The sequence below is a fragment of the Mobula hypostoma genome, chromosome 3 (genome assembly GCF_963921235.1).
Source record: "Mobula hypostoma chromosome 3, sMobHyp1.1, whole genome shotgun sequence".
In the NCBI taxonomy this organism is placed as follows: Eukaryota; Metazoa; Chordata; class Chondrichthyes; order Myliobatiformes; family Myliobatidae; genus Mobula; species Mobula hypostoma.
Window position 1 is genome coordinate 53,637,490 of NC_086099.1, and position 21,686 is coordinate 53,659,175.

Genomic DNA, 21,686 nt, shown 5'->3' on the forward strand with positions numbered 1-21,686 from the left:
TCTTGTCATATGCCTCCAGGTACTCTGTAACCTCATCCTTGACAATCCACTCCAACAACTTCCCAACCACCGACGTCAAGCTAACAGGTCTATAATTTCCTTTTTGCTTCCTTGCCCCCTTCTTAAATAGCGGAGTGACATTTGCAATCTTCCAGTCTTCCGGAACCATGCCAGAATCTATCGACTTTTGAAAGATCATCGCTAATGCCTCCGCAATCTCCACAGCTACTTCCTTCAGAACACGAGGGTGCATTCCATCTGGTCCAGGAGATTTATCGACCTTTAGCCTATTCAGCTTCCTGAGTACTTTCTCTGTTGTAATTGTGACTGCGCACACTTCTCTTCCCTGCCACCCTTGAGTATCCGGTATCCTGCTGTCTTCCTCAGTGAAGACTGATGCAAAATACTTGTTCAGTTCCTCTGCCATCTCCTCATCTCCCATTACAATTTCTCCAGTATCATTTTCTATCGGTCCTATATCTACTCTCACCTGTCTTTTACTCTTTATATACTTGAAAAAGCTTTTAGTATCCTCTTTGATATTGATACCCTGCCCTCAAATTTACCTGGTCCATTTCTGATACCTCCCTCCCCTTTCTTGATCTCTCAATCTTTGGAGACAGCTTATCTACTGATATCCATTATAAACCCATAGACTCTCATAGCTATCTGGACTATACCTCTTTCCACCCAGTTACTTATAAAAATGTCATCCCCTTCTCTCAATTCCTCCATCTCTGCCATATCTGCTCTCAGGATGAGGCTTTTCATTCCAGAATGAAGGAGAAGACTTCCTTTTTCAAATAAAGTGTCTTCCCTTCCTCCACCGTCACTATCCTCAGCCGCATCTCTTCCATTTCATGCACATCTGCCTTCAACCCATCTTCCGTCACCCTAGCAGGGATTGGATTCCTCGTATCCTCATCTACCACCCCACCAGCCTCCACGTCCAGCACACAATTCTCCGCAACTTCCAGTATCTCCAACAGGATCCCACCACCAATTACATCCCCCTCCCCCCCAACTTTGTTTTCTGCAGAGATCGCTCCCTACTTGACTCCCTTTTCCATCCACACTGATCTCCCTCCTGGCACTTATCCTTGCAAGCAGAACAAGTGCTACACCTGCCCCAACACTTCTCCCCTCACTATCATTCAGGGCCCCAAACGGTCCTTCCAGGTGAGGAGACACTTCACTTGCGAGTATCTTTGGGGTCATATACTGTGTCTGGCACTCCCAGTGTGGCCTCCTGTATATCGGTGAGAACCGATATAGATTGGGAGACCACTTCACCGAGCACCCGCGCTCCATCCTTCAGAAAAAGCAGGATCTCCTAGTGGCCATCTATTTTAATTCCACTTCCCATTCCAATATGTCTCCACTGTCGTGATGAGGCCACACTCAGGTTGAAGGAACAACACCTTGTATTCCGTCTGGGTAGCCTGCAACCTGATGGCATGAACATCGATTTCTTGAACTTCCAGTAATGCCCCCCCCCATCACCATTCCCCATCCCCTTTTCCCTCTCCCACCTTACCTCATTGGCTGCCCATTGCCTCCCTCTGGTGCTCTTCTCTCCTTTTCTCTTCCATAGCCTTTTGCCCTCACCTATCGGATTCCCTCTTCTCTACCCTGTATCTCTTTCACCAATCGACTTCCCAGCTCTTTACTTCACCTGTCCCACTCTCGGTTTTATCCATCATCTTGTGCTTCTCCCTCCCCTCCCCCCACCTTTTAACTCCACTCATCTTTTCTCCCCCCTCACCATTCCTGTTGAAGGGTCTTGGCCCAAATCGTCGACTGTACTCTTTTCCATAGATGCTGCCTAGCCTGCTGTGTTCCTCCAGCATTGTTTGGATTAACAGAATCTGCAGATTTTCTCAATTGGGCTACTGAATCTGACAGGCTTACCTCCAAATAAAGCTGCAATTTATTTATTTATTTACAGCCTACAAGTAATTCTTATTAGGGCAATACAGAAAGAGAGAAGGATCACTCACAGACCGTCCCTCCTGAATCGAGGTCTCTTATTACCACAAACCAAAATGAATGCAAGTATCAAAAAGGACACTAAAAAGGGAACGCAGCAGAGAATTCAATCCAGGTAGTCTCGGATTTTATAAAGTTGTATTGCTTAGTTAAGACAATCAGGAGAATACAAGATGTAATGCAGACCCTTCACCTGTAGTTAGAATTGTATTACTGAGGGTGAAAGTTCTGCCATTTCTTCACGATAGCTCTGGCCAAGTTCCACTGAATAGCCAAGAAATTATTCAAAGAATTTACAATATCTCTCGTGCTTCAAGCAACGTCCTTCTAAATTGCAATGAAACATATACTGCCTAACTGGGAATGAAGTCAGAGCGACACAGGAAAAACTCTTTTGTCTGCAAGTATGGCAGAAAGATGAAGCTGGCAAATTAAGAAGCAGCTATTAACCCCCTCCTATTTTTAGGACATCAGCAATAGACATGCATCCCAGAAAAAAGGACCCTAATTCCGCCCCCCCCAGCCCCCAAGTATTTCTAATTTCACAAGGATGGATTCAGCTGGATGAGGCCAAGTCATGGTGTTTGGAAGCACTCTAGAAATGATACCCTTGGGAAATAGTTTCCAGAATTTTACTGCATTTAAAAATAGTTTGTAGAGCTTTGCCATGATCACAACAAAGTCATGTATAATTGCTGCAGGTGCTGTATGATGTTTGTGAATATACTTGTGGGACTGAAGGCCTCAATTTTAAGAAATCTGTTAACAAATGCCATGAACAATGGTACTTGGATGGACTCGATATTAAAATCATCTGCGTCAGGTCCAAATGTTACTTACAATTGACTCTTCAGTGCACATCCTAAGAACACCATCAGAGGGCAGTATTACAATTTTAGTCATATTACTATGTCCTAGTATACCTGGTGTGGGAAACAAAACTACTCACGATTGCAAAAGGCAGGAAACGGATTAAGTGAGTTGACTGGCTAGTCCAAAGAGATGCACGATTAAAGGGAGAAAGTGTACAAGGGAAAATGTTTCTTCTGGTGGCAGAGTCTAAGACCAGAGGACGCTGCCTCAGAATAGAGGGGTGGCCGTTTAGAACAGAGGTGAGGAGGAATTTCTTTAGCCAGAGAGTGGTGAATCTGGGGATTTCTTTGCCACAGGCAGCTGTTGAGACCAACTCTATGTATATTTAAGGCATAATGTAGATTTAATGTATATTTATGTATATTTGATCAGGTTATGAAGGGATATAGGGAAAAAGGCAATAGATTGGGGCTGAGAGGAAATTGGATCAGTCATAATGAAATAGTAGAGCAAACTCGATGGGCCAAATGGCCTAATTCTGCTCCTATATCTTCTGGTCTTATAACATAACACTGTACATGTTCAGGTTGCCAGCGTACAATACAAAGGTTAAGGATGAAAGGTGAAATATTTAAGAGGAACACAAGGGGGAACTGCTTCCCTCAGAGTGACAAGTGTTTGGAGCAAGCTGACAGAAGTAGAGGATGCAGGCTTGGTGTCAACATTTAAGAAATTTAGATGGGTACATGAATGGGAAGGCTTAGGGGGTTATGATCCAGCAGGTCGATGGGACTAGACAGATTACTAGTTTGGCATGAACTAGATGGGCCAAGTGGCCTGTTTCTGTGCTGTAGTGTTCTATGACTCTAGGACTCCAAATTCCTATAAGCATATTTCCAGTGCAAGTGACACTGCAATCTCAGAGAAAGAAATGGAAGCTGTTTGCTCTGAAAAACAATGTCACCTAATTTTAATTAGACAGTTCAAAAAGTACATCTCAGGTTTTCTTGTCATCAGAAAGTAAAAGTTGCACCTTTACATGTTGGCAGTGGGGGGAAAAAAGAAGAGACTAATTACTACAATATGTGATTTACTGCCTTTTGCTGCTCTAAGTACTTTGAATGGATCTTCCAAAGCAGATTATGAAATTGGACTAAAATTGCACTCTTCATAGAGTGTCATTCTCCAGGAGATTTGTGGCTCCCATCAAGAACTGGATGCAAAACTCACAGCTGCCACGTCATTGCTGTGCTCACTGCCAAATCAGAGATAAAAGAACTTCTCCCTCAGTAGCCAGGGTACAGCTGCAGTAAGGCAACGCAAAGTGGGTAGAATATGGGGGTGGGGGGGGATGGCTTAGTAAAACCCGACTACGTGCAATAGGAGAGATGACAGAAGCAAGAAAACAGAAAATACTGATGGTAAACCGAAAGTTTAACTGCAATAATGGGGTAAAGAAAGCACATCCAGAAAAGCTGGAAAAGGCAAAAAAATTATCTGAACTACCATGAAGGAACAATGGTTTTGGACCATTGAAGTCAAGTGTTGAGTCCAGTCAGCTAGAGGATATCTGCTCAAATGCTTTTTTAAAAAGTTTGTATTAACATAGAATAGTAGAGCCTGGAACAGACCCTTTGGCTCACAGTGTTGTACCCATCCAATTACGCTAATCTTCAGTAACATTTAGGAAGCCCAGGACAGAGTGTTGACATGACATCAGAAGTGTAATCAGGAAGAAACCACAAGTTGGATAGAGTGAATGTGGAGAGGATGTTTCCAATAGCGGGTGAGCCTAGGACCAGAGGACACAGCCCCAGAATAGAGGGACATCCATTTCAAACAGAAATGAGGAAGAATTTTGATAGCCAAAGGACGATGAATCATTGGAAGTCATTACCACAGGCGGTGATGCGGCCAAGTCATTTGAGTACATTTAAAGCGGAGGTTGATTGGAAGACAAAAGCATGGGTGCAAGTACACGCAGGAATTAAGATGGATATAGAGTTTGGGTGCATGCCTCACTGTAGTGGAATCCTCAGCTGAGGAAAAAGGAAGACCTACTGGAAGCTGAGTATGAGAATTCATTCATCAGAATGAACACGATGGAGTAAGTGGGGAAAAAAAAACTAAGAGTCCTCACAGATATCAGCATGGGAGCAAGTTGAAGGAGCTATAGGAATCAGCAGGACTGTAGAAGAGTTGAGCAAGTTCCAGACAGAGATGAAGAAATCATGGAGGAAAATAGAAATGTAACAAGTGTACAGAGGAAAGGGTGGAAAACAAGAAGAATTAATTAAATTTTCTATTCCAAGCAAAGATTTTTAAAAATATGGCTTCAATACAATCAGTAAATCAGTAAATACAAATCAGTAAAAGATAACTCTGAAAGTGTGCAGTTTTTAGTTAAAACGCTGTCTCAGCTGATTAACAGAGTTAAGCAAAGAGGCATCATAGGGCAGGAACTGGTACAAAGATCAGGAACAGCCTGTGGTCTCCAGCCACCCAGCAACAGAAGCCAATGACTCAAACTAGGTGGTGAGTGAAATGTTCAAATTAAATAGATATAATTAAATCTGAAACAGATTAACTAAAATCAACTGTGCTGGTGGCATTCCTAATCTGGTGTTTGACTGAATGAGAAAGCTTCACATGTTTGCTCACTAGTTAGTGGTAGCTTTGAAGTGAAAAGCATTTACAATAAATCCAGTGAAACAGAAGTATGGCAGTAATAGCAAACCAGGAATGCCAGAAATAACATCAGCTTCTACCATAAAATCCCCAGTTGCAAATGACCTCTTCACCATCCTATTGTTGATCTGCAAAACTCTGAAAATGTGCAGTCCTTAGTTAAAACGCTGTCTCAGCTGATTAATAGAGTTAAGCAAAAAGGCATTGTTGGGCAGGAACTGGTACAAAGATCAAAAGCAGCCTGTGGTCTCTAGCACCCAGCAACAGAAGCCAATGACACAAACTAGGTGGTGAGTGCAGACATCCCATCCTGCAAAACTCATTTCAGGGAGATAGCACCACCATTTCAGGGAGGTAATGGTGCCCCCCCTGCCCCCCCGCAACCCTATATCTTCACCCCCCCCACACCGACGGTCGACCTCCAAGGGTGTATGGAATACTTTGTTTAGTGATCTTGTCTAATCTGTAAAACAAGTTGCGTATATGCAGAAAATGTGACATTAAAATATGTACTTATATTATCATGTTTATTCTATTACAACTTTAAGCAAGTCTTCAGGGAGTTTGGCCTCATCAAGTAGGACATCAATAGAGTAGCTCCTTAGCAGCCAGCCAGCTAGTTTAAATAATGTTAGCTATGCTAAAGAATGAATGACACCTGTTAAACTCACCTCAACATGTCTTTTACATTTTAACCTACCATGGGCAATAGAAAAGTCACTGTTGCAAACAGTGCAGTGAGTAACACTGTCATTATTTCTGAGGTCGACTGTAAAGCCCGCCCACAGAGAAAACTGATAGGTCTACTTAGCAGGGGTCCGCAATCGTTTTTACACCGCAGACCAGTTTAATATTGACAATATTCTTGCAGACCGGCCGACCGGGGGTGGGGGTGTTAATCACAACTGGAATATAGGTGATAAGTCAATCGCATCATAACATTTTAAGTAACGTTCAGATATTAAACACACAGCGCATATTTTCCCCATATGAACATATGAAATCATTGCAACACACCAATATCGCTGAATCAGTGGGAGCCCTGGTCTTGTTTACCTGCAACAACAAGGCCCCATCGAGGGGTGATGGGAGACAGCGATACTCGAAGGGGGTTCCTTATGTCCAGTCTATTCCACAATTTAATTTTCGTTGCATTCATTGCAGAGATATGTTGGAAATGGAAGCAACGTTTTCAGTGCTTTCATGGCTACCTCAGGATATTTAGCCTAGACTTTGATCCAGAATGCCGGCAGAGATGTTATGTCAAACATACTTTTCAGCCCTCTGTCATTTGCAAGCTCGAGGAGTTAATCTTCTTCCCACGCTGACATGGATGATTCACCGGGGACATTCACAAATGGGTCACGGATCCATTCCTTTGCACGTCCTGGGTCACTGATGACCTCACATGCGTTAAAATTCAACAGTGGGCGTGACAGGGAATGAGGAAAGGTGCAGCTGACTCATATAATTTCATATCGCCAAATCACATCGTTTCCTCGCGGCCCGGTGGTTGGGGACCACTCCTAGCATGAAGAGAGACCAATCAGGATGCTCACTGTCCCTCTCCCTCTCAAAAAAATCTATTTCCGGGATATTGTATATAATTTCCAGGCGTCAGGGAGCCATTATCGATATGCGGGAGACTCCCGGAACTTGCGGGAAAGGTGGGATGTCTGAGTGAAATGCTCAAATTAAATAGATGTAATTAAATCTGAAACAGATTAAATAAAATCAACTGTGCTGGTGGCATTCCTAATCTGGTGTTTGACTGAATGAGAAAGCTTCACATGTTTGCTCACTAGTTAGTGGTAGCTTTGAAGTGAAAAGCATTTACAATAAATCCAGTGAAACAGAAGTATGGCAGTAATAGCAAACCAGGAATGCCAGAAATAACATCAGCTTCTACCATAAAATCCCCAGTTGCAAATGACCTCTTCACCATCCTATTGTTGATCTGCAAAACTCTGAAAATGTGCAGTCCTTAGTTAAAACGCTGTCTCAGCTGATTAATAGAGTTAAGCAAAAAGGCATTGTTGGGCAGGAACTGGTACAAAGATCAAAAGCAGCCTGTGGTCTCTAGCACCCAGCAACAGAAGCCAATGACACAAACTAGGTGGTGAGTGCAGACATCCCATCCTGCAAAACTCATTTCAGGGAGATAGCACCACCATTTCAGGGAGGTAATGGTGCCCCCCCGCCCCCCCGCAACCCTATATCTTCACCCCCCCCACACCGACGGTCGACCTCCAAGGGTGTATGGAATACTTTGTTTAGTGATCTTGTCTAATCTGTAAAACAAGTTGCGTATATGCAGAAAATGTGACATTAAAATATGTACTTATATTATCATGTTTATTCTATTACAACTTTAAGCAAGTCTTCAGGGAGTTTGGCCTCATCAAGTAGGACATCAATAGAGTAGCTCCTTAGCAGCCAGCCAGCTAGTTTAAATAATGTTAGCTATGCTAAAGAATGAATGACACCTGTTAAACTCACCTCAACATGTCTTTTACATTTTAACCTACCATGGGCAATAGAAAAGTCACTGTTGCAAACAGTGCAGTGAGTAACACTGTTATTATTTCTGAGGTCGACTAAAGCCCGCCCACAGAGAAAACTGATAGGTCTACTTAGCAGGGGTCCGCAATCGTTTTTACACCGCAGACCAGTTTAATATTGACAATATTCTTGCAGACCGGCCGACCGGGGGTGGGGGTGTTAATCACAACTGGAATATAGGTGATAAGTCAATCGCATCATAACATTTTAAGTAACGTTCAGATATTAAACACACAGCGCATATTTTCCCCATATGAACATATGAAATCATTGCAACACACCAATATCGCTGAATCAGTGGGAGCCCTGGTCTTGTTTACCTGCAACAACACGGCCCCATCGAGGGGTGATGGGAGACAGCGATACTCGAAGGGGGTTCCTTATGTCCAGTCTATTCCACAATTTAATTTTCGTTGCATTCATTGCAGAGATATGTTGGAAATGGAAGCAACGTTTTCAGTGCTTTCATGGCTACCTCAGGATATTTAGCCTAGACTTTGATCCAGAATGCCGGCAGAGATGTTATGTCAAACATACTTTTCAGCCCTCTGTCATTTGCAAGCTCGAGGAGTTAATCTTCTTCCCACGCTGACATGGATGATTCACCGGGGACATTCACAAATGGGTCACGGATCCATTCCTTTGCACGTCCTGGGTCACTGATGACCTCACATGCGTTAAAATTCAACAGTGGGCGTGACAGGGAATGAGGAAAGGTGCAGCTGACTCATATAATTTCATATCGCCAAATCACATCGTTTCCTCGCGGCCCGGTGGTTGGGGACCACTCCTAGCATGAAGAGAGACCAATCAGGATGCTCACTGTCCCTCTCCCTCTCAAAAAAATCTATTTCCGGGATATTGTATATAATTTCCAGGCGTCAGGGAGCCATTATCGATATGCGGGAGACTCCCGGAACTTGCGGGAAAGGTGGGATGTCTGAGTGAAATGCTCAAATTAAATAGATGTAATTAAATCTGAAACAGATTAAATAAAATCAACTGTGCTGGTGGCATTCCTAATCTGGTGTTTGATTGAATGAGAAAGCTTCACGTTTGCTCACTAGTTAGTGGTAGCTTTGAAATGAAAAGCATTTACAATAAATCCAGTGAAACAGAAGTATTGGCAGTAACAGCAAACCAGGAATGCCAGAAATAACATCAGCTTCTACCATAAAATCTCCAGTTGCAAATGACCTCTTCACCATCCTATTGTTGATCTGCAAAACATTCAAAATTCTGCAAATCTGTTGCCTGGGCATATAGAAAGATTAGAGCCCATAATTTGACATCTGTTTTCAAAATCTCTATGGTCTTCAGAATGTCCAATATGGAATGTTGGAGATGCATCAACAATTAAGAGCTACAGTATGCCCACAATAACAAACAGCAAATCAAAATCAATTGCAAATGATGGAAATCAGGAATAAAAATTGAAAATTCTTGAGACACAGCAGTGGGTAAAGCTCCTACTGAATATTTCCAATATACCTGCTAAGTTGTCCTTCTTAGGAAGATTTAGGCAAACTATTATAATGCTAATCTGAAGGAATAAGGAAAGCAGTTGGTTGCTAGCAAATTAGGAAGATTGGACAGGTGGAGATGGAGAATGTGATGCAGAATTGGGGTTTATCTTTCTGTTCGGCTTTACAAGTTGTTCTGGCAAATACCTTTGGTACCAGTGGATACCACTGAGGCTGTTTTCTGCTGAATAAGACATTGTAGATAATGTACAGAATTCATAACCACCGACATTGGGTTGGGGTTCACTTTAGGAGGCTGCTCTGACATGAGGAGGTAATTAGGTAAGGGACTTTTACCGCACCTTGTTCTGTTTTTTTGGTGTTCAATAAATGAGTTATGATTTTTTCTTAACACAAAATGCTTCTGCTGTTTTAATTTGTGAGAACTTACAACATTAGGCAACCTACTGGGGTAAAGGCATGATTGTTGTGCCACATTATTATACAAAGATTTCATTAATAAACTTAAATTAATAATCGCATTCATGAACAGTAAAGTCATTAATGATTTAATGGCAAGAATAAAAAACTGTTATAACAAAATAATCCAACACTTTGGACAGCAGCACTGACAATTGTAGCACCAGATTTATTCTTAACGGAGACAGATTACCCTCAAATTGTAGTTAGCACCATTAACAGCCACTGATGTTCATTTTCTTAAGTCTGTGTTGCAGTACACAATTCAGATGCCATCAGTTGCAGACACCAGAAAGCCCCCAAGTTTTGATGAAAGTCATCGGACTGAAAGATTAACTGTTTCTTTTGCCAGAGGCTGCCTAATCTATTGTCTGTCCATATGATTTTTTGCTTTTACTTAGAAAAGCCAATTGAATTGGTTAGAGCATTTGGCACATATTCAGCATCAAAAATTGGAACAGTGCCCCTTTTGACTCTGCACCACCTTTATCTCATGAGAACCACATTTCAAAAGTGAGTAGGGAAAAATTGAGGTGTGGAATTCACAATTAATTGAATCAAAATGACTACTCCCAAGTCCTTTGACTTGCTATTGAACATTTTAAGTAGTTTTATTGAAAGTTGTTCAAAACAATAACTAAATCATCCAAACGGTTGATTTCAGTACACAGACCATCAGCAAAGGTGGACAGGAAAGCATGTTTAAATGGCAAGTGATTGAAAGGTATTGATTGGTGTTGAGTTGGCCAAAGTATTCATACATATGAATTGCTGAAAGTTAACATGCAGATAGAACAAGCAATTGGGAAGGTAACTGGTATGTTAGCTTTCATGGAAAGAAAATTTTAGTACATGAACAAAGACAATGCTCTTGTGAGATTTATTCAAGATTATTTGGTACAGGACTGGTCCCTCTACCCAAGGAAGAATATACTTGTGATAAGGGGGAGAACAGTGAAGTTTCAACAGCTTGATACCTAGGTTGGCATATTTATCATTCAAGTAGAAATTAAGCAAATCTGGCCAATATCCTTTTCAGATTAGAATAATTAGATTAGATTATGAGGACACTCAGTCCTCGTTTATTGTCATTTAAAAATGCATGCATTAAAAAAGATACAATGTTCCTTCAGAAAGATATCACAGAAACACAGGACAAACCAAGACTAAAACTGACAAAACCACGTAATTATAACATAGTTACAACAGTGCAAAACAATACCGTAATTTCATAAAGAGCAGAGCATGGGCACTTAAAGTCTCAAGTCCCAATAGCCCCATCATCTCACACAGACGGCAGAAGGGAGAAACTCCCCCTGCCATGAACCCCCAAGCGCCGCAAACTTGCCGATGCATTGGAAGCACCCGACCACAGCCGACTGAGTCCGTCCAAAAACTTTGCGCCTCTGACCAGCCCTCCAACACCGAGCACCATCTCTGCCGAGCGCTTCGACCCCACCCCGGCCACCGAGCAACAAGCAAAGCCGAGGTAATTACTCAGAATTCCAATAAGATGTTATTATTTTATTTTATTGATTTATTTTTTTTAACAATAGTGAGGGACTGCAGAATTCTGAGATACAGAATGGTCCAGGCATTCCGGAACTTGTTTTGCAGAAGCTTAATATGCAATAAGAGAAAGCTTACTGAAATTGAATACAAAAGCAGGAACTTCGTGACTCAGTTACATAGAGAATTTATGAGATGGCATCTGGAATACTATGTGCATCATTAGCTTCCATACTGAAGTGTATAAATACATTGAAAGATTGGCAAGAGCTTTACTTAACTGATTAGGGACAAGTGGGTAATCCTGAGGAATGACTGAATCTAAGTTTGTGTCAGCTGGTATTTAGTAAAGTGAAAGGGGGCATAATTGTCCCTTGGCACTTGAAACCTACACGATCCTGACAAGTCCATGCTGGTTATGAAGCAGCTCTTTCCTCCGGTTGGAGAGCCTAAAACTAGAGGTTACTGTTTAAGGATAAAGGTTACTCTCTTGAGGTGACATGAATCATTTTGTCTCAGAGGGTTCCAAGCCTTTTAAAATTTTCTTTTTCATAGGGTGGTGCAAGCAAAGACTTGAGGTTAAGACATTAGCTGTTTAAAAGAGCTGGGGGATGAATTCTAATTAGACAGTGGTACAGAATTAGGATTACAACTGGATCTTTTGAACAGTAGAGTAAGCTCTTTGTGTTGAGTGAAGGAAAAAAAGCTTCATCCAGAGAGCAGCGAATCTTTGGAATCTTCTTCAGGAGGCTTGGAGAGGAAATCACCTAGGACAGTTGAAAGAAAAAGTTTGTGAACCCTTTGCAACTACCTGGTTTTCTGCATTAATTACTCAAAATGTGGTCTGTCATCTCAGTCACAATAATAGATAAACACAATCTGCCTCAACTAATACCACAAACAATTGTACATTTCATGTCTTTATTGAACACATCGTTTAATTATTCACAGTCCAGGCTGGAAAAAGTACACAAATGCTTGTATTTAATAACTGGTAGAACCTCCTTTAGCAGCAATAACCTCCACCAAATGTTTCCCGTAGCTGCTGATCGACTTACACAACAGTGAGGAGGGATTTTAGACGATTCCTCCATGCAAAACTGTTTCAGTTCATCAATATTTCTGGGATACCTTGCATGAACAACCCTCTTCAGGTCATGCCACAGCATCTCAATTGGGTTAAGGTCGGGACTCTGACTTGGCCATTCCAAATCACAAATTTTCTTCTTCTTAAACCATTCTGTTGTTGTCTTGTTACTCCTGTGTTTCAGATCATTGTCTTGTTCTTTCATCCAATTCAGGTGATGGCCCACTACACTGACATTCTCCTGTAAAATGTTCCTCAGCGATTGCAAGCTGTCCGGGCCCTGTGGCAGCAAAGCAGCCATAAACCACCATACTTCACAGTTGGGATGAGGGGTTGGTATTGCTGTGCAGTGCCCTTTTCCCTCCAAGCATAGAGGCGTCCACTTCTGCCAAAAATTTCAACTTTTATCTCAACTGTCCCCAGAACATTGTCCTAGAAGTGCTGTAGAACATCCAGGTGGCCTTTTGCAAACCTGATGTGCAGCAATGTTTTGTTTTTGAAGAGCAGTGGTCTGTTCTGTGGTTTCCTTCTATGAACACCATTCTTGTTCAGTGTTTTTCTTATAATGGACACATGACCACAGACTTTAGCAATTTCTAGAGATTTCAGCTGGTCTTTTGCTGTTACACTTGGGTTTTTTTTTAAAAAACCTTCTTCAGCATTGCAAATTGTGCTCTTCGTGTGATCTTTGCAGAATATCCACTCCTGGGGTGAGTAGCAACAGTACTGAATTCCCTCATTTTGTAGACAATTTCCTCTTACTGTGGACTGTTGAACACTCAGGTCTTCAGAAATGCTCTTGTAGCCTTTTCCAGCTTCATGCATCTCTACAATTCTTCTTCTAAGAACCTCTGAAAGTTGTTTTGATTGAGCCACGGTGCACCTAAACAGACCTTTCTTGATAAGAGCAAGTTCTGTCAGTAACCTGATTTTGTGTGTCTTTTTTAAAAAATATATATAGGACAGGGCACCTCTACAACTCACACCTCGAATCTCATCTCATTGATCGGAACACCCAACTCCAAATAGCTTTTGTAGAAGGCATTACCCCAGAAGTTCACATACTTTTTTTGAACCTAGACTGTAATTGTTCAAATAGTGTACTCAGTATTGATGAGAAGTAACACAATTGTTTGTGTGTTATTAGCTTTAATAGATTGTGTTTGTCTATTATTGTGACTTGGATGAAGACCAGAACATACTTCATACGCAATTAATGCAGAAAACCATGTCCCTGCGAAGGGTTCACAAACTTTTTCTGGCAACTGTATATGCACAGGAGAGATAATTAGATAGGAGTATAAAAAGATCATTCTGAGATAAATGATACACCATCTTACCAAATGGTAATGCAGGTACACCAATCTGCTCCTCTTTCATTTCTTATGCCCTCATGTTTGTGTGGTTAAGGTGAATCTCTACAGGTACATGAATGAAAAAAAACAATATGCTGATGGAGTTAGATGAAGTTGGTGGGGACAAATGAAGTGAAGCATAAACACCAACATACACTAGTTTGTCTACCTAGCCAACAAAATTTGAATAAGCAAGCTGTCTTATCAATGCATGGCATACAGATCAACAGTTTCTTGTCCCAATATATACATTGAAAACTATTGATATATTGCGCTTATTGTGCAGTCAAAATTCTGATGCAGTAGCAAAATCACAAACTTAAGCAACAGTAAAAGCTCTTCCTTACATTCGTTATCTTTTGGTTACTTAATGACATGACACTGGATAAACCTTGAGCAAGGAAAGAACCCCAAATTCCTTCAATGATCAAAAGCACTAGGTGTGAAAAATGGCCACTTTATATTAAACAGCCATTGCCATTTGTGAGTTGTTGATATCAGGGACAGAAGTACAATAAATCTATTTTTAAAACAATGTTTACAAGAGCTCCTTAATAGCTTATTGAATAAATGTAGCCCCAAAGTATAATAATAGTCATGCACAACAGAACGAATGGCTCCTAGGTAGTGTTCAGATACAGCTAACTTTATGCTTATATAGTACCAATGTAGTACCATTGGTGCTAAGCAATTTACTGGGGAAGTAGTAACTGTTGAGGAGAAACTAAAAAATGTTTAGAGAGGAAGGAAGAGGTCAAAAGCACAATCAGCAAACTTACCAGTCTACAAAAGCAGAGAGATAAGAGGCAAGGTGAAGTGATTCAGAACAATCACAATGCCTAATGAGTTCAACGAAAGGAGTGAAAAAGAATCAATAAACCTTACGGAGGCTGGGATTCAAGAAATAGGACTTAAAATTCTTTACTTCAAGGAGTTACATCCCCATAAGGATCCAAATACAAAAAGGAAATTTAACTTAATTTGCTAGCAAATAGGAGCCAGTAGAGTGGTAGAAGTTTGCATTACTCTGTACTTCATTTTCCTTACAACGTACAAGACTATTCGGCCCCACTGAATCTATGCTGGTTCTCAGAGCAACTCCAATCACATTCAGCCACTTATTTCCCTGTTACCTACACTCTCTAACATGCTAGTTAGCACATGCCCAACTCTCTTACCCATCTATACTTAACATGACTTTTAACAGCCAACTTGCCTAACAACTGGCAAGCCTTTGTGTTGTGGGAGGAATCTGGTACAATCAGACAAAACCCATGCATTCACAGGGAGAACATGCAAACTCCAGATAGCACCTGAAGCCAGAATAAAATCTGCATTGCTGAAGCCAAGATCAAGGTACTATTTGCAGCATCCATGCCAGCCTGCAGGGGAGTATAAATTGCTAAATTTTCTGTTGGTAATAGTGCTGGCTTCAATATCCTTCTGTTAGAAAGTGAGCAATAAGGAATTTTAATCCTGTACAGTAACCTTAGTCAGAAAGTTTTCACATCTGAATGTATACTGAGAACTGGACTTCAATATTGATGTCCTAACTTCACCTATCCAACTGATCAAAATAAAAATCACATCCCAAGATTTGTAGAGAGAAAGTAAAAGATGAAAATCCTCAATGCACACCATGTTGATCAAGTCTGTTAACAAATGAGACACCTTGAGTAGCCAGTTGAGCACCAGCTTGGACTGGCTGGATAGGCTAAATGGGCATTTCGTGCTTATGGTGGGGGGGGGGGGGCGGGAAGAAGAGGAAGTAAAGAACAGTCACTATACCTTGTCTACATTTAATGCAAGTACCAGCACTCCTTTCAGACTGGACACAAACACTGCCAATTTTATATGGTAGGTGCATTGAGCCTACTGAGAGATGCAAACTTCAGTAAAAATGCACCCCATTTGAAGAAATGGGACTCCCTTCAACCGAAAAATGCTGAAAATATTTAGCAGACAAGAATATACCCGTGTAAATTGAAACAGAATTAATGTTTCAGATCAGATTTTCTTGTCAGTACAAAATATTAACTCACTGTTCTCATACATGCTGCCTGATCTGTTGAGTGTTTCCTGCATTTTCTGTTTGTTTCTGATTTAGTTTTCTCTCTCAAATTGTCCTGACATTAGTAACAATCAACAACGCTCTACGTTTGCAAATTGTAATGCAATTAAAATAAACTGAAATAAAATTATATTATTTTAATCTTGTGGCACAGGTTTCACTGCACTTCTCACAGAGACCACACTATAAGCTCATCAACACTTTTGTAAATCACTGTAGAAATTAAATTATAACAATGTTTTCCATAAATCCCTTTGTTTCAAAGATAATACAATTATTCATTTTGTAGATGTATATATTTTTACAACTTTGAATATTTTTTGTCTTGCATTGTACTGCAGCCACAAAACAACAAATGTCACAACATGTCAGTGATAATAAACCTGATTCTTATGCCACTGAGAAACAACTACCATCAATCACAAAAATACACAACACGAAACAGATAGTCTTGGAAAAATAAAGTAAATAACATTAATGACACATCACTAATTATTTGCTATATGATTTATTTGATATAAACATACTAATTCCCAAATGTATATTACTATACAATCTTTGTTCTGTATTCATGTTTTTTAAACTTTAAATCACTTTTCTAAAGCTTACTCAACATTCTGGCTAAGCATTGGCAAATAATGTCATTTATTCCCACATGGCTACAGAAGTGATGCAGCCAAAGAATTGTGATGACTTCTGCTCAAACTGAATTTGTCCTCAGCACCTTCCCACCACAGCTAAACTGGAGACAACAGACTGATAAGGCGAAGTGTTTACTTGCCAAAGTGAAGCCGGGGCTTTAAAGCCCGATGAGCTATCATAGTAGAAATGATGGCCAGCGTGCAGACATATCCCACTGGCTGGTCAGAAGAATGTGCATGATGTGCATGATTCCCCGTTACCCCCCTTTCCCCCCGTCCTCCTTTACAGAAGTTTTATGCTCCAGGAAGAAACCCGTACTCCTCATGTAAATCCTGCTTTAAGTTTTCAGAGTGTGAACTATCCCACCACAACTCTATGCTCAGAAAGTTATTCCTCGCTCCCAACCACTCAGCCAATCACAAATTAGTATTCAAAGGGGAATATTGAGGGAGGAGAAAAGAGTGAAACAACTTTAAAAAACAAAGACATACTTGAACGTGAAATTTGGGACGAACTTCTCGAGGCGCACATTGACCGATTCAGTAATAAACAATTGAATTATTATAGGCGCATTGAGTCCAAGCACGCGACATCTAAGTTTTAAAGTTTTAGCCTGACGGTCCGATTATGAAAATTACAAACTTTTATCCTGCGTTATTACCTGTGTAACTGAACTATCCTAAATGCATTCGTCAATGCTTCCCGGATACTCACTGCAATAATTCATTGTGAAACAGATTGCTTTTGGACAGCATGCCACACTTAGTAAACGTAAACACACCAACAAAACTTCGTCAGGAGAGTCCGGCACTAACCAATGGCTGGAGGTACACAATGTCACACAAGCCGATCGTTGTGTTTGTAAACGGGGGGGGGGGGGACCTCAGATTGCCCCTTTTGTACAGCATTTCCAAACATCCACAAGTAACTTTTGTTTCTATAAAAAGGGTCACCTGTGAGTAAGAAACGGTTCCAAGCGTGCAGTGAACTGCTTGCTGTCGCGCCTCGCAGATCTGAGAAGACGACTGCTCACCCGAGCCAGCAAACGCACGGAAAACGTAGAGCGGTAGCTGCGGTCACATATAAATCAGGGAGCTGGGCCACGTGCACATTCCCCACGCAACGGGAGGAAAGCCGGGCGTCCTGGGGCTCGGTGCGCCGTGCGCTCCCAGTGGTGACTGACCGCAACCCCCTCGTCAACAGACGCCCTCCCCGCGTACGACCTTGCCACACCAAAAAAAAGCTTCACCTTTCCAGGGGAGAAACTATTTGTCGGATTATTGTGGTTTTCACACACTCCGCCTCACCTACCACTGGCCCTGCTGCCCACTCCTTTTAAAATGTGATTTTTCATGGTACGTACTAATCCGATCACTCAGGAAAAAAACAAGCTACAACTGCGAGACAATGTGTGTGAACATCTTCAAAGTCGGTGCTTCACGATGACTGAATGAAGTTAAATCCCTTTATACTACAAGACCTTTAGAAATAATATTTCACTGTGAGCTTTTCTGTAAAAACGCAAACCCACAATATACTACGCGCAAGAAATATTTACAGTCTCGTGTGGGGACGGTGGCGAGAGCAGAGAGGCACAACTCACCATTACTTAACCAGTCATTCTTGCCCTCCAAAATGACAACGCAATTAAGATCCAATGTTGGATGAATGGATTGTTGTGATAGACAATGAAATTCTCTGCTCGCTTGGAGCTGACAGACTAAGCAAGATAAAGGCAACATTAAATACTGCAATACTGCAACTAACGACCAGTGCAAAGCAATGGGATGGTGGCAATGGTGAAGCAGCGCAAATTCAAATGCTGACGTGACAGAATAACTAACAGCGGTAGAATAAAGGGGTTGAGAGTGTGTCAACTTCACCTAAAAGGGGATGTGAAAGGGGTAATTCGTTCAAAGTCTTGTAGGAATGGGGAAGAAACTATTCTTGAATCTGGATGTTTAGGCTTCAAGCTCCTGCATCTTTTCCCAGCAAGTAAAGAGAAGCAAATGGCCAGGGTGGCAAGCATCCTTGATAATATAGCACGCCATGAAAATGGACTGGATGGAAGAAAGATGAGCCAATGGTGCACTGGACAGGTACCACACTGCAGGTTCCAATATTCTGATGCAGAGCAGTTGCCAGACCAGGCTGAAATGCAACCCATCAGGATAGTTTCTAAAGGACATCTAGTTTGACAGAATCTCATGGACAGGACAAATCTTCTCAGATGCTTAAGTATATTTGCTGATGTGTGTTCCTGACTGCATCTTTATAGAGACACCAGGAAAGGTTGCAGTTGATATAGATGCTTGAGAACTTGAAGCTGTTGGCCATCTCAATAGCAGCTCTAGTGATGAGGAAATGTTTACAATCTCCCTCTTCCCTCTCTCCCCAGCTTTCTTAAGCCAACAACCAAATCATTCATCTTACAGACTTTAAGGCAGGGGTTCCTAACCTGGCATCCACAGAACCTTTATTTAATGGTATTGGTCCATGGCCTAAAAAAAGTTTGGGAACCCTGCATGATAGGCTAGCTTGTTCCCTGACACCATGACACAAGGTTTGCAGTCTCTTTCCTGTACTCCATCTCTTCATTGTTGATCCAGCTGCTAACAAGGGTGACATCAGCTAACTTGAATATTGAGGTGATGTATTTGGCCACACAGTCATGGTTATAAAGGGAGGAGCGCAAACTTCAAAGTAAATTGATTATCAAAGTAGATATATGTCACCATATGTAAGCTTGAGATACATTTTCTTCTGGACATTCACGATAGAACAAAGAAATACAATAGAAACAATGAAAAACTACACACAAAGGGGAGGGCGGGAACGTCGACTCAGACCATGAGAGGCCTGCATCGAGCATTTTCATGCCTTACGAGGTGCAGATTGGAAGTCTGTGTGGGGCACCACTCCTCGCACAGACTAGAGCAATGTGTGATTAAGTGCCTTGCTCAAGGACACAAACATGCTGCCACAGCTGAGGCTCAAACTAGTGACCTTGAGATAACCAGATGAACGCCTTAACCACTTGCCCACGTGCCCAACACAAAGACTGACAGGCAACCAATGTGAAAAAGATGACAAACTGTATAAATACAATAATAATATTAAATAAATAAGCAAATAGATAAACTAATAAATACTATTGAGAATGAGTTGTAAAACCCTTGAAAGTGAGTACATAAATTGAGGAATCAGTCAAGTGTTGAGGTGAGTGAAGTTATCCATGACACACAGGAGGGCATTGGTAGTGGACCCAAATGTAAGACACAAACACTGAAGTACTAGGAACAGGACAAAGTTTGTCAAGAATGCAAGGGGAGTCGGGAAGAAATGAAGCACGACGTAGACACAGGCCCTGGACTAGGCGGGGACACAGGGTCTGGGCTAGGACTTGAACTAGGAAAGTGGGACCTGGATGAGGAACTTGGAACTAGGAGCCTGGACTAGGACTCCGAGCCAGAGACTGGACAGGGACCCAGAACATGGGTCCTGGACTCAGAACCCGGGTCTGGGCTAGGACTCAGAACTGTTCTTGGACGTGGACTGGTCGCTCAGAGCCTTGGACATGGACTGGACGCTTGGAGCCTTAGACGTGGACTCGGCCCTTGACTCTTGGCTTGGACTGGACGAGGTACTCCTGGGCAGGATGAGGCTCTTGAACTAGGATTGGCTCGGTTCTTGGACTCGGCTTGATTCAGCTCTTGGGTACGGAGCTGGGACCCTCCTTGGAGCGCAGGGCCGGGATGACTGCCGAGGATACTTGCAGAGGAAACTGTCAGGGATTCAGATCCGGAAAGGAAGGGAACAGTCCAGCCGGGAATCCTCGGTTTGCAGAGGTATTTATGTGCCAGCCCAAAATGAGAATCAGGTGCCTCAATTAAGGCACCCAAAGGAGAAAGGGAAAACAGGAAAATCCGGAATAAAGATCGATGAACTGGACTGTGAACCAGAATGCGGATTTCAGGGACCGGACCATGACAATCCATGCTGGCTCAGGATACTGATGGTTCTTCAGCATCGATAACTTCACTTATAACTGTTCCTGAATTTCAAGGAGTAGGGCCTAAGGCTCTTATACCTCCTCCCCAATAATAGCCACAAGAATAGTGCATACCCTAGATAGTGGGGGTCCTTGAAGTTTGATGCTGCTTTCTTATGGTAGAACTCCTTGTAGATATTCAAAATTGTGGGGAGAGGTTTACCTGTGATGGACTGGGCTATATCCATTACATTTTGTATGCGCTTCCATTCTTGGGCATTGGTGTTTCAATCCCAATGGCCTCAATACCTCCTTGAGCAATTGGATCCTCAATTTCCTCACTTGCAGATCCCAGTCAGTTGAGACAGGCAACATCTCCACAATCTTCATCAGCACAGGTACTCCTCAAGGCTGTGTGCGTAGCCCCCTGCTCTCCTCACTTTATACTTATGACTGTGTGGCTAAGCAGAGCTCCAATGCCACATTCCAGTTTGCTGATGACACCACTGTTGTAGGCTGAATCAAAGGTGGTGGTGAATCATCATATAGGAGAAAGACTGAAAATTTGGCTGAGTTGTGCCACAACATCAACCTCTCACTCAATGTCAGCAAGACCAAAGAGCTGATTGCTGACTGCAGGAGCAGGAAACCAGAGGTACGTGAGACTGTCCTTATTGGGGGATCAGAGGTAGAGTGGGTCAGTAACTTTAAATTCCTCAGTGTTATCATTTCAGAGGACCTGTCCTGGGCCAGCATGCAAGTACAATTATGAAGACAGCACGGCAGTGCCTCTGCTTCCTTCGAAGTTTGTGAAGTTTCATCATGACATCTAAAACTTAGACAAACTTCCATGGATGTGTTGTTGCATCACATCCTGGTATGGAAACACCAATGCCCTTGAATGGAAAGTCTGACAAAATCTAACGGATACAGCCCAGTCCGTCATGGGTAAATCCGTCCCCACTGTTGAGCACATCGACATGGAGCGCTGTCGCAGGAAAGCAGCAGCCATCATCAAGGACCCCCACCACCCGAG

At 42.0% G+C, this 21,686-nt stretch overlaps 1 protein-coding gene across 2 annotated transcripts in view; it reads right to left on the bottom strand.

Moving 5' to 3' along the window:
- Positions 1–17,768, bottom strand: part of slc7a2 (solute carrier family 7 member 2) — a 147,487-nt gene extending 129,719 nt beyond the window's left edge. For both annotated transcript variants that reach the window (XM_063043044.1, XM_063043045.1), the window contains exon 1: positions 17,613–17,768. The gene's annotated coding sequence lies outside the window, so the exon portion shown is untranslated. The remainder of the gene's footprint in view (positions 1–17,612) is intronic.
- Positions 17,769–21,686: the final 3,918 nt, after the last annotated feature.